Raw genomic sequence first — 11,225 nt, 5'->3', positions numbered from 1 at the left:
AACTTTTGGGCAGACCTGTGCGGTGCCAGGAGTTGGACTTGATGATCCTTATGGGTCCCTTCCAACTCGGGATATTCTCTGATTCTATGATTCTATGATTCTAAGAAACCAGTGAATTCAGACAACTGCATATATGCAATTCTCAGCCTCCACCCCCACAGAAATAAGAGTACCTTGAAAAGGACGCAGTTATTTGGAATGAAGGGGCCATCTGCATCTAAACAGGAACTACAGTCTACCGATTTAGACAAACATACACCATGTTACTCTTACCACATCCTCCCATCACCTTGTCTTCCCCATTGACTAGTCTAACCATTTCTTGCTCAGATAGTTAACATTAGACTCTGGTCCCATGGGGGAAGAGGCTGCCTTTGAGCTTTTCATTCAGTCAGTGCACACAACATACAAAATGCACTACAAATAACCATTAAAAAGTCATTAAAATCAACTTCTATGCTCCTAAACCATCTATCTCAAAGCGAAAACTGCAACAAATACTGTAACTCAGCACCAAATGACATGTTTCTTGTTCACATGCAAAGGTTCACTGGCTTTCCAAAGAAAAGGCACCTGAAAGAGGTTCCAAGCTCCTAGCCCTGATTTCCATTGTCTAACTTCTTCCTTCTCACTCTTCTTGATACCTGGGGCTGTTTTTTGTTTGTTTGTTTGTTTGTTTGTTTGTTTTTCTGGATTGAAATGGGTGATGCACAGCAGATCTCCCTGAGCTACCCAGCTCACTGCAGCTGGGTAGCAGCCCCATGACTCCTTGGTGGGCTGAGAGCTCACCCAGGCCCCGAGGTCTCCTCATTCCTGCCAGTTCTCCAGTTCTCCAGACGGGCTGCTAGGGCCACAAGGGCAGACCACACAGGCTGCTGCAAGCACTGCCACAGCAGACGTCGCCACTCTTGCGACACACTGAATTCCCATGCCTGGGGAGTTGCTGGTATAAATAGTCACTTCATCCTTAGACCCTACCTCAACAAAACATTTACACATAAAGAAGTGTGTGCTTACGCACACTGCTGGCCTGCAAAGCAACACGTTGGAGATTTCTCCAATCAGACATTTACTTAAAAGAAAAGCAAGGGAAAGTTTCAGGCATTTTAATATTTTCTGGAAAGATTAAAACTCAGAAAACACAAAAAACACTCCAGGGAAAAAAAGTCCATAAAAATAGATACAAAGAGCTTTTCGTCCAACCAGAATGTTGCACTAATCATTTCAATACTGATTTGCAGCTTGCCTTCACTAGATATTGGGAGCTGGTGTGAACACAGCTGGTTCTGTAAGCTTGCCCACCTAAACTGTAATTTGTGAAAAACTTGGCCTTTAGGATTAATACTCTAAAGAAACCTGGTTATTTTGAAGCTTCAAAACAAATTAGCTTTTCATCTGTCCCAAGTACTACGGGTACATCTTGGATGCACTGAAGGCTGGCTTCTTATTTGTTTTTTACTCCTGGCATTTATAAGAGGAGACAAAAATCAAAATACTGATGTTGCTTAACAATTTATGGTTTCCTTATCATAGACTTGAAAGTATCCAATATTTGCTATATGAGCTCTTTCATTCTTATGTATTTGTCTTATCATACACACCATTTCATGGCTACAACAGCACATGGAATCCACAAATATCATAAGCCATTGCTCTTTGCAAACTGATGTGTGCCAACTACAGCGCAGAAGATAATGAAACACTTCACATATTACTGGCAAAGTATATGAGCTGTTAAATATGGGACCTCACAGTCTTACAGCCAAACACCTGGCAAAGTTCAAATGAATTCCAAAGGTTTGGTAAAAGCTCATTTTTTGTCACTTATTCCATGTCTACCCAGAGGCATTTCAGTTGTGTTAGTCAAATATTTATATTTCGGTGTCTGGGGAGGAGCATCTTTCCCATCACCCTCCCCAAATAAAAAGCAACCCAAAAAGCTTAATGCTCTGCCAAAATAAACCTTACTTGGAGGATGAAAAGGTTTGGCAAGACCACCTCTCCACAACCAGCACTTCCTCTCCTGTTTTAGCCGAGTCACAGAACTCAGCTAGGATCAGCAGATCATGAAAAAAGTCTTTCTAAACACCTTCTGTTCAAGGCAAAACAGGAAGCTCTGTCATAAGTGAACCTGCTCATCGCTTCCTCTCTTCTGTCTAAGAAGTTCAGACAGGCTGGATGAGTCACAGAGAACTTAAAGATGACTTTTGGGGTATTCAGCCAAATAAACCCCAAATATTAAAAGTCCTGAAGCCTTACCCTCCGCATCTCTACAGTGAGGCTGTCTTTAACTTCAGAATGAACATTACAGGGCTCCTCAGTCTATACACCACAACCTGCTTTTGCAGGTTTCAAACTTTCAAGCGGCTTGAAATTCCCGTTTGACTTCAAGAAGTCTGGTGAGTGGTCAACACAGTTTTTGCCTGCTAAATGCATACTAACATATACAAAGAGCATTTTTTGTTCTTCCAAACCAAACATTTCCAAGCTCATGGTATATTTAGTTGCTCAGGTATGCTCACTCATAGACTACTGTCACTTGAAAAGCTGTATACATATCCATGCTGACAGAAAAAAAAATTCTCAGATCTCAGCTCAGTTGACACCACAGTTGTTTGAAATGCTGTCATGGGAATCCTCTTTTTATAGCTGTATGATTTTAAGACACAACCTTGTACAGCATAATGCATCCTGTCAAAACTAATATAACAAAGTCTCTTAGAGATGAGACATTAATGGATAGGAGGTGCAAAGAAGAACGGAACGGATCCATAGTGATCCAGTGAATTCAATGCTCCTGTCTAACCTACTTGAGCTCTGAAGGAGGATAACATCCAGCACACTCTTGGGGGTTATTTAAAAGCCTAGTAAGAGACTGAAAACATACAGCAGAAAAGGATCAAGTCCAAAAGCAAGAAAGTCAAACAAGGATAAATGCATTCAGAACCTCTTGCATCTAGGACATTGGTTAAGACCTGTGATAACCTAAGTTATTCCCATCTGACAGCTGTTCAGTAGCCTACACAAAATGAAACAGTGCTTCCACTAGTGCAGTTAGTCAGTAGACAGATGTTTACATTACTGATGGAACTACATGGCAATCTTAGCAGCAAAGCTAAGCAGTTTTGCTGGGTTAATACACCAGCGATAACAGGAGAAAGCTTCCAAGTTCGATACTGCTCACCCCAACTTGCCATTCTTGGGGTCAGCCCAGGTCGCAGCCAAGAAGCTGTGCGGGAAGTGCTTACACTTCTGCTATCTGCTCTGTTTGCAAATACAGGAGTCCAGACAATACAGCATTTCACACAGACACTAAATCAGCAATTGTAGACAATTTTTAAGTAATAACCCTAACTCTCCTAAATTTAAAACAAAAACAAAAACAAAAAAAAAACCACTACGTGACATTTGCTTATATTCCTTTAGCCACTAAATTTTATCTTGCAAAGTGGCTTTCAAATATGAATAATCCCAAATCTCAGTGACCTTGGCCTTCTTGAGAGCCAGTCTTGAAGCATGGACTAACTGCTCTTGACTTTTCCCCCAGTGAATGTACACAGCCGGCCAGCTGCAGCATGGAGCTATGTTCTTCAGATGATTTTGCTCCCCAAAACCATGCATGAAGTCATGCATCTGTTCTTTGAAGAAGAATACTCTATGAGGGAAAAAGGAAACACGCAAGGTTCAAAAGGGCAACACACAGTCAATTGCTACTGAAATGCATCATCCAAATTATGTGTTGTAATCCATTCGAGGGTTGTCTGCTGTTTGTCTTAAAGAATGATCATTTAAGAACCCCCCTAATGAGCAAAGCTCTAAGTTTTAGTCACTGGCATCTTTAGCACACACATCTACCCCTCTGTCACCCTGAATTGCCCCCAGCACTGGTAGCTGTGCACTCCCTGAAGCACTGACGAGTCCCCGTCAGTGTCAAGCCCCCAAGTGCTCTAACACACCTCACCGCCCTTGCCCAGCCTCACCTGGGGCCACCCCACAACCGTGCCCATGGCCCAGGAGCCCCACTGCAGCTCAGCCCGAGCCCACCAGTCTCTGGGCCCAGTGATACTGTAGTAGCCCCAGCCTCCATCTCCACCACAGCCCTGCCTGGCCAGGGGTCCGGCTGTCCCCAAGGGCTGGTGGCCCAGCCTGGCTGCAGCCGGTGTCCACCCCATGATCCTGACCCCAACTGCTCCATCTCAGCGGCATGACCTGCCCCATCGCCATGACAGATATAACACCATGGCCTCCACAGCCACCACCCGGGGCCTTGGCACTGTCCCTAGCCGGCAGCCCGTGCCCTGCCACCGGACCGGAGGAAGATTTAGGTCTCCCCTTCCAGAGCACACTACGAGGGAAGCCAGCCCCGGGGGTTGCGAGGCGAGACGGGCGAACAGCCGCCGCCGCCAAGGCGTTGGGCATGGCGGCATCTAGCGGCCGCTCACGGCGCCGCCAGCCGCCGCCGGGGGCCCGCCTGGCGCCGCGGCCGGGGCCGGGGCAGAGGCGCCGGGAGGCGGCTGGAGAGACGGGGAGAGGCCGGGGGGGGAGCGGGGGGAACCGGCCCGAGGGAGCCCCCACAGGCCGGCAGCAGCCGCGGCCCGGGGAGAGGCCGGGCTCGGCCGGTGTAGCTCGGTGGTGTGCTCTGTCGCCGTCTGCCTCCTTCGGGGCCGCGATTCACCACAGAGTATCGCTTCATCCTGCTAATTAAAAGCGACGCGGAGACGAATGTGGCGTCCCGTGTGCTTCTTGCCAGCTGCAGTTGAACTGCAGCCCGAAACGCAGGCAAAGCGTGACGCTGCCAGCTTCGTCAGTCACTCCACAGTCTCCATAACTGCCCCTATAATCAGTAAATAATGCTGTTCACCCCCTAACCGAGATTTCTTTTCCTGCTGGTAAACTGATCAAATGTTATAAAACCTCATGTGAGCATGGCAATACTTCTAGCAGGAAATGATGGTTATCTAGCAACCACGGAAGAAACTTCTGGACCGACTGCCATGCAGTGGCTTCCACGTAGAAGCGGGGTGGACATGTAACATGTCTTGGGACCAGAAATGCAGACCAGAAACTGCGCATTCACTCAATGCTGCAGAGAGGTGCGATTGCAAAACACAGGCAACCGAACTGGAAATCAGACCAGATGCAGAATTTGAAATCCATGTTCTCGAGAAGAAATGGCACGTAACTCTTAATGACATCAAATGGTCACGACCCAGGTTTGAAATCTCATCTGAAGGAAGAGCATCTCTACTAATCCAATTCCCACTATGAGCACATCAGGGCAGCGGTTCAAGGATGACTAGGAGGGAAGGCTGCCATTTCTTGACTCACCATCCCCACTTCCTGTAGCCTGGTCTTTCAAGTCTTCGTCTAGTTACCAGCTCCTGAAGTGAACCCTCTTATCGTGCGAAACGCGATGAAGTCACAGGCCCCCACAGACTCTGTCTATACATACTCTCCCTCCTCCATGCTTTTGTCTGGAAATTTGTTGCTCATGCTCTTCACATGAACATTTTTCTCACTAAGATCCAAGTAAAATTATTCATAAAATGAATCAGGTTCACCAGGAACTACATGTACTGTGAGAGTTTATTAAGTTTCTTTGTACTTATAGGTGCTGTGATGCTATGGAAAAGCTTCCTATTAGGTTTTATTCATAAAAGTTGAAAACTTACCTGACAGTGCTCTTCCTGTCAAAAATGCAAGTAGAATGAGTGCATAAATATTAAATAAAAAAATCTCCCATTAACAGTGGATTAGGATAGGGAAGTTACTCCCAAATGATTAAAAAAAAAAAAAAATCCTCACTATCTCAGTGGTACCATGCATGCTTTACCTGCCTCCTCCAAAAAAGCAAACACACCAAAACTGAAAGAACAGACCTAAGCAAGAATGTATACCAGGATATTTCACAGTGAGAGGCCAAAATCTTTTAGCTATAATCTTAAGCAATTAGCTCTGTCTGTTTTAGTTTGTTGAGGCAAAGCTAATTAACAGCTTCTAACACCATTTCTCAAAATGCTAGATCTAATCTTGAAATATATAAATCACAAGGGAAAAGTGCACATAGCCCCTGATCTGCTATGTTTATTTCTGCAGAGACCTTTCACACTGTTCTAATCAAGATCACTAAAGTGTAAAAAATATTAATGAAATTGTTTAAATTCTCTTAGGCGAAATTTTGCCAAACTGAAGCTGTATCTTGCCTTGGGTAGCCTTAAGGAAGTGTATTCTGAGCCTACTTGAGCTGGACCTCTGTAGATTTGCACTAGAGCAGTAATTAGCAAGCAAATGTACGTAGAAGGCAGCCATTCTGAACCCACCTGCAGTGCAAGGCAATAGAAATTGAGCCCCCTGTCTTCAAAGTAAAAACAGGAGCACTCAAAGCATCACACAAGTATGGAAAATGACTTTGTAACAGGATAAGCAAAGAGAGAATAAGAGTGAGTCGCTCTCTATGCCAACATCCAGACTTGGAAACAAAGTGAGCAAAGTTTCCTGAATTTCTGCAGACAAAAGAGTTCCCAGACAAAGCAATGAGGAAGATGCAATCAATGGCAAGGATGAAGAAATATGCCAAAGAAGCCAAAAAAGAAAGGGAAAAAAAAAATGGAGAGAAAGTAACAGTCAAATGCATTGTGGGAAAATGCTGTTTAAACAACTGTATTACAACTGATGTGCAACTGTAAGAAAATCTAAAGATGTTTCATGAGAGAAACAGCAAATGCTGACAATGTCACAGAGAAAGTGGCCACAAATGAACTACGAACTGATAGGGCATTAAGGCATCTAGCCTGCAGTATCCAAGAGTAGTTTTAGCTTCCTGGTTCATGCACATATGTTACTAATTTCCCAATTCCATGCCATGGGAAACCTTAGTGAACACCAACCCTACACAATAATTTGGTCTCACAGGAAGGAAATGCAGGTGCAGAAGCCAAAAAGGCCCTACAGAGCCCTTTGACCAAGCCCTGGTATGGACACTCAGAGACCCAAGACCACAGAGCACACCACAAGACTACTCGAAGGCAGACGCACAGCAGTATTCATACAGCCCAAGTCAGTCCAAGTAACCAGTAGTGCTTTAGGACACTGCCACAACATTAAAGACCACACTAGTTATTTTGTCTTCATCCTCAAGGCCACAAATAAAAGCCTACATCACAGACATTTTTATGCCATTTATGCCAGTAATTTGTTTCTCATGGAAAGTGCCCTTCTGTATGCAGATGCAGTTGTAAGTCTGCTTTCTCTTGAGGTGCTCCCTAAGCTCTTCTTCCAGCTCTTATTGCTGAGGCCTTCCCTGGAGATCTCTCTAATGGTGCTTGCAGCTTTATTTTCCATCCCACACACTGGAAGAACCCCATCTTCAACATTTACTGTGGATCTCTTCTTTATTTTCTTTGGTCTTCTGTCTCTGTTGCCACCAACATGCGAACAATTTAAGGAGAATTCTTTTTGGCTGAGGGAAGCAAAAGAATGAAGCAGAGGATAATAGATACAAAATGAGCATCTGTGGCTGAGAAGGGTTCCATGTTGGGCAGACATTAAAAACAACAGCAAACAAATACAAAATTAATTAACTGGAGAACTTACTGAGGACTACATGAGAAACAAGATACAGAGGTAAAAAAACACAGCCTGTCCTCCTGAGAAAGCCAGAGAGGCCGTTGACAAGTGAGTTTATCATTCTGTGTCCTGCCAACCTCCTATTACAGTATCCAGCAACCATTAGGCCACCCAAGTCCTACTGTCAAACAAGCTGGATGCTCTCGCTGACAAATGTAAAGAGCTGTGGAAAAAGACATCCAAACCCAAAAGCCTCACACACAGCACCTTACATCTTTTGACTGTTATAAAACCACCCTGAGTAATTTCCAAAATCACAGCCAGGCCCTAATGAACAGTTTTTGAAAACAATATTGTGGATGTGTCTGTTAACATGTTCAGTGTATAATTTCTTCATTTCTACTTACTCTGTGCTAATAGGCATTATGCTCCTTTCAAGGGACAGCAGAGAACAATGCTGCTGCACTCAGTCAGAGACATCTTCTGGAAGGAGGAGGGAATTGTGCTTTTCCAAGAGCAGTTGAGCAACTTTTCAGGGGGAAAAAAATGGAGTGCAGAGCAAGTCAGACAGAAAGTGGAGAAATGCACAAGGAGGAGCAGGTAGCACAAGCAGAGACAGGAGAGCTTTGAGAGAGGCAGGGAAGACATTCAGAACCAAGTGTCCAAGGTGATGGATGAAACTATTTCTCCCAGGATGTTACTGGGGTATTGTGAAAACTTTGTTACAAAGCTGGAAGCCACTGAAAATTGTGGGCTGAAAGACCAGAACGTAGGGAAACAGTGGGTAATAGGAGAGAAGGCAGAAAAGGGTTAAAAACCTTTAGTTTCCATTGTCTCCGAGTTTCTTTAGAAATTTGTTGTTCTAGCTTATCTCTTAATGAAATTCATGCACTCTTTGGCAGCATATATACTAAAATTGAAATGAGGCAGAGAAGATTAATGTGGCACCTGCACAAATTGGTTTGGGAGTAGCATGAAGGTTCCACAGTCCAGGAAAAATATGACAGGCTGCAGCAAGTCCGTCAGCGGGCCACCAAATTGATCAGGGGGCTGGAGCACAGACGTATGAGGAGAAGCTAAGAGAGAGGAGGAGAAGCTGAAAGAGATGAGTCCGTTCAGCTTGGAGAACAGGAGGCCCAGTGGGAACCTGACAGCTGCAACTACCTGACCTCAGGGTACAGAGAAGACAGAGCCTGACCTTTCTTGTAGATGCACTATGACAGGCAACAGACACAAGCTGGAGCATGGGAAATTCCAATAATATATAAGAAAAAAAAATCACCATGAAGGCAGTCAAGTACTGGGATGGAAGGTGTGAGATCCCCATATTGGGAAGTGCCCAGGGCTTGACCTGGCATGATCCTTAGCAACCTGATCCAATCAGAGCTCTTTGAGTGGGAGATTGGACCAGACAACATCTAGAGGGTCCCCTTCAACATCAATTATTCTGTGATACTATGAAACTCATTGAGATTCAAAGATTGAAAGGTGGTGTTTTTAGATGTTCTTCACTTTAAAGACAGGGTGCAAGAAAAATCGTTGACAGAGATCCAGTCTGTCCAGACTGCTTAATGTAATGTCATGGCATTTTTGTTACTACTGTTATAATGTTGGCATTTCATGTTATAATTGTTGGCATTTCAGATAAATGTTACTCCTTGCTATTTGTATGTCCTGTAAGACACAGCTGCCTCAGGTGCTTGATTCACCAAGCTATTTTACATCTTTCTGCTTTACTATGCCCTGTCCTCAACCCATAGCTTTCATCAAAAGTCCCTGTCCCATCGCTTACTGCATGAGAATTGAAAAGATGTCTTCAGATGGTAGTCATACTATTATAAGGTAATAAAGCTCAAAATAAAAATAGTTTCCTTTTTTTTTCCATAATAGAAATGTGTATCCTCATCCAGTACTTATCCTATCTCCCTACATTGTAAATTACAAATGATAGTCACAGATAGAAAGATTAAATAACTGCATATGCACATACATATGCTCACATATATACCTACACGCACATACCAGCCCTACCAAGTCTTGTGTATTTAATGTTTTCCATCTCATGCTTTCACAGAAAACCCATTCCTCATGCATGTGCAGTGCAGTGACTGAGCACTGGTCCCATCCCTTGCTGTGCTGACCTGTCATGCCTTCCCTTGGTCTACTTCACAAGTAAGACATCAATATTGAGAAGAAAAGACATCAGGAGTTTGCAGTTCTCCTTTTCGATTTGCTACAGATTCACTTTCCAGTCCTCGGTAGGCTACTTCATATCCTCATCTCAGCTCCACCATAACCAAGAGATGCAACATCACAGCAGAGCTCTTTGCAAATATAAACTGCACAGAAATATATTTTTTCTTTTTCTGTATCCCCTTCAAAAAAATATATGCATAAACTCGTAATTCTCTGCAGTTTCTGTGCTGGCAAGGCATAAGGAAAGGCCTCAGTGACAGAACATGGAGTCTTTGCACAGAATCTATGATCTCAGATAAGCAAGACTGGCCAGTTTTCATGAGTTACTGCAAGTCAGTCAAGCATTTCAGTAGATCAATACTAGCTATTGATTGCAATCACACAGTGTCTGTTATTCTAGTTCTTTCAGTACCTCAAGTAAGCAGCAGTAACTCCTCGTGTTTGAACCCTGATGCTGGCATTCCCACGTCACAGTGTTAGACATCCAGACAACTGTACTGATCATATATTTCCTCTTACTTTAATAAGCCTTTCAGAAATGAACAAGCATTCCCTTGTATACTACTATGGTTCCCATCACTTGATGGTTACACTTAATTAACCACTAGCTTAGTAGAGAGCTGGTTACACTTCATTTCACTAAGTGATTTCATGATCACCAGAGGTACACTGACAGCTCTGTTAGCTGAAGCTATGTGAAAAGGGGCAGTGGAGACAACAGGAACATTCTACTGCACTTCCTCATCAGTGATTTTCCAGGCACCACTCAGAGTACAGCTAGTTCCATTTCCATTCCTGTTTAGTTTTTTGACTCAAGGCTATCTCGGTTTTGAGGTTAGATAGACCGTATCCTATTACTAGTACCTTTAGCAATGTTGGTTCCTGAGTCCTTGAAGTCATCATCTTCATATAAAGAATATACTAAGAATTTTTTCATCGTTTTTCCCTCCTTCAGACCTCCTTCCTTCATGGTCAGCAAATAAATGCAATCGAAGAAGGACAACATCAAGTTTTAAAATGCAAGCAAGAATAAATGGGAAACCAATGAAATTTTAAAGGGTTCTAAGGATGATAAACTGGGCAATTTAAAAACACGTGGCAGTTAACTCTAATATGTATAAGTATCAGATGACAGGAAAAATACAGCCAATATTACATACATTAGATAAGAACATGCACGTTAAAGGATACCTGAAGAACAATACGTTAAATATGCATGCCACAAAACACCTTCTCACGATAGTTTAGGCACATTCATGGAGATATGTAATAGACAGATGTTTTAATGTTTCTAATGTGAAAGCATTTTTTTTCATTGGATAGGGGGAAATTTGCATCACTGTACTTCAAACCTGTATCTAAATTTCAGTCTGCCTGTTTTTTAAGCCATATTTCAGTTTGGCTTACAGAGAGAAAGACTTAGGAAAAACACCATCACAGAGGGTGAAATGAAAGACAAATAT

Source organism: Cygnus atratus, chromosome 2 (assembly GCF_013377495.2).
Source record: "Cygnus atratus isolate AKBS03 ecotype Queensland, Australia chromosome 2, CAtr_DNAZoo_HiC_assembly, whole genome shotgun sequence".
Taxonomy (NCBI): domain Eukaryota; kingdom Metazoa; phylum Chordata; class Aves; order Anseriformes; family Anatidae; genus Cygnus; species Cygnus atratus.
Note: the sequence above shows the minus strand (reverse complement) of the source record.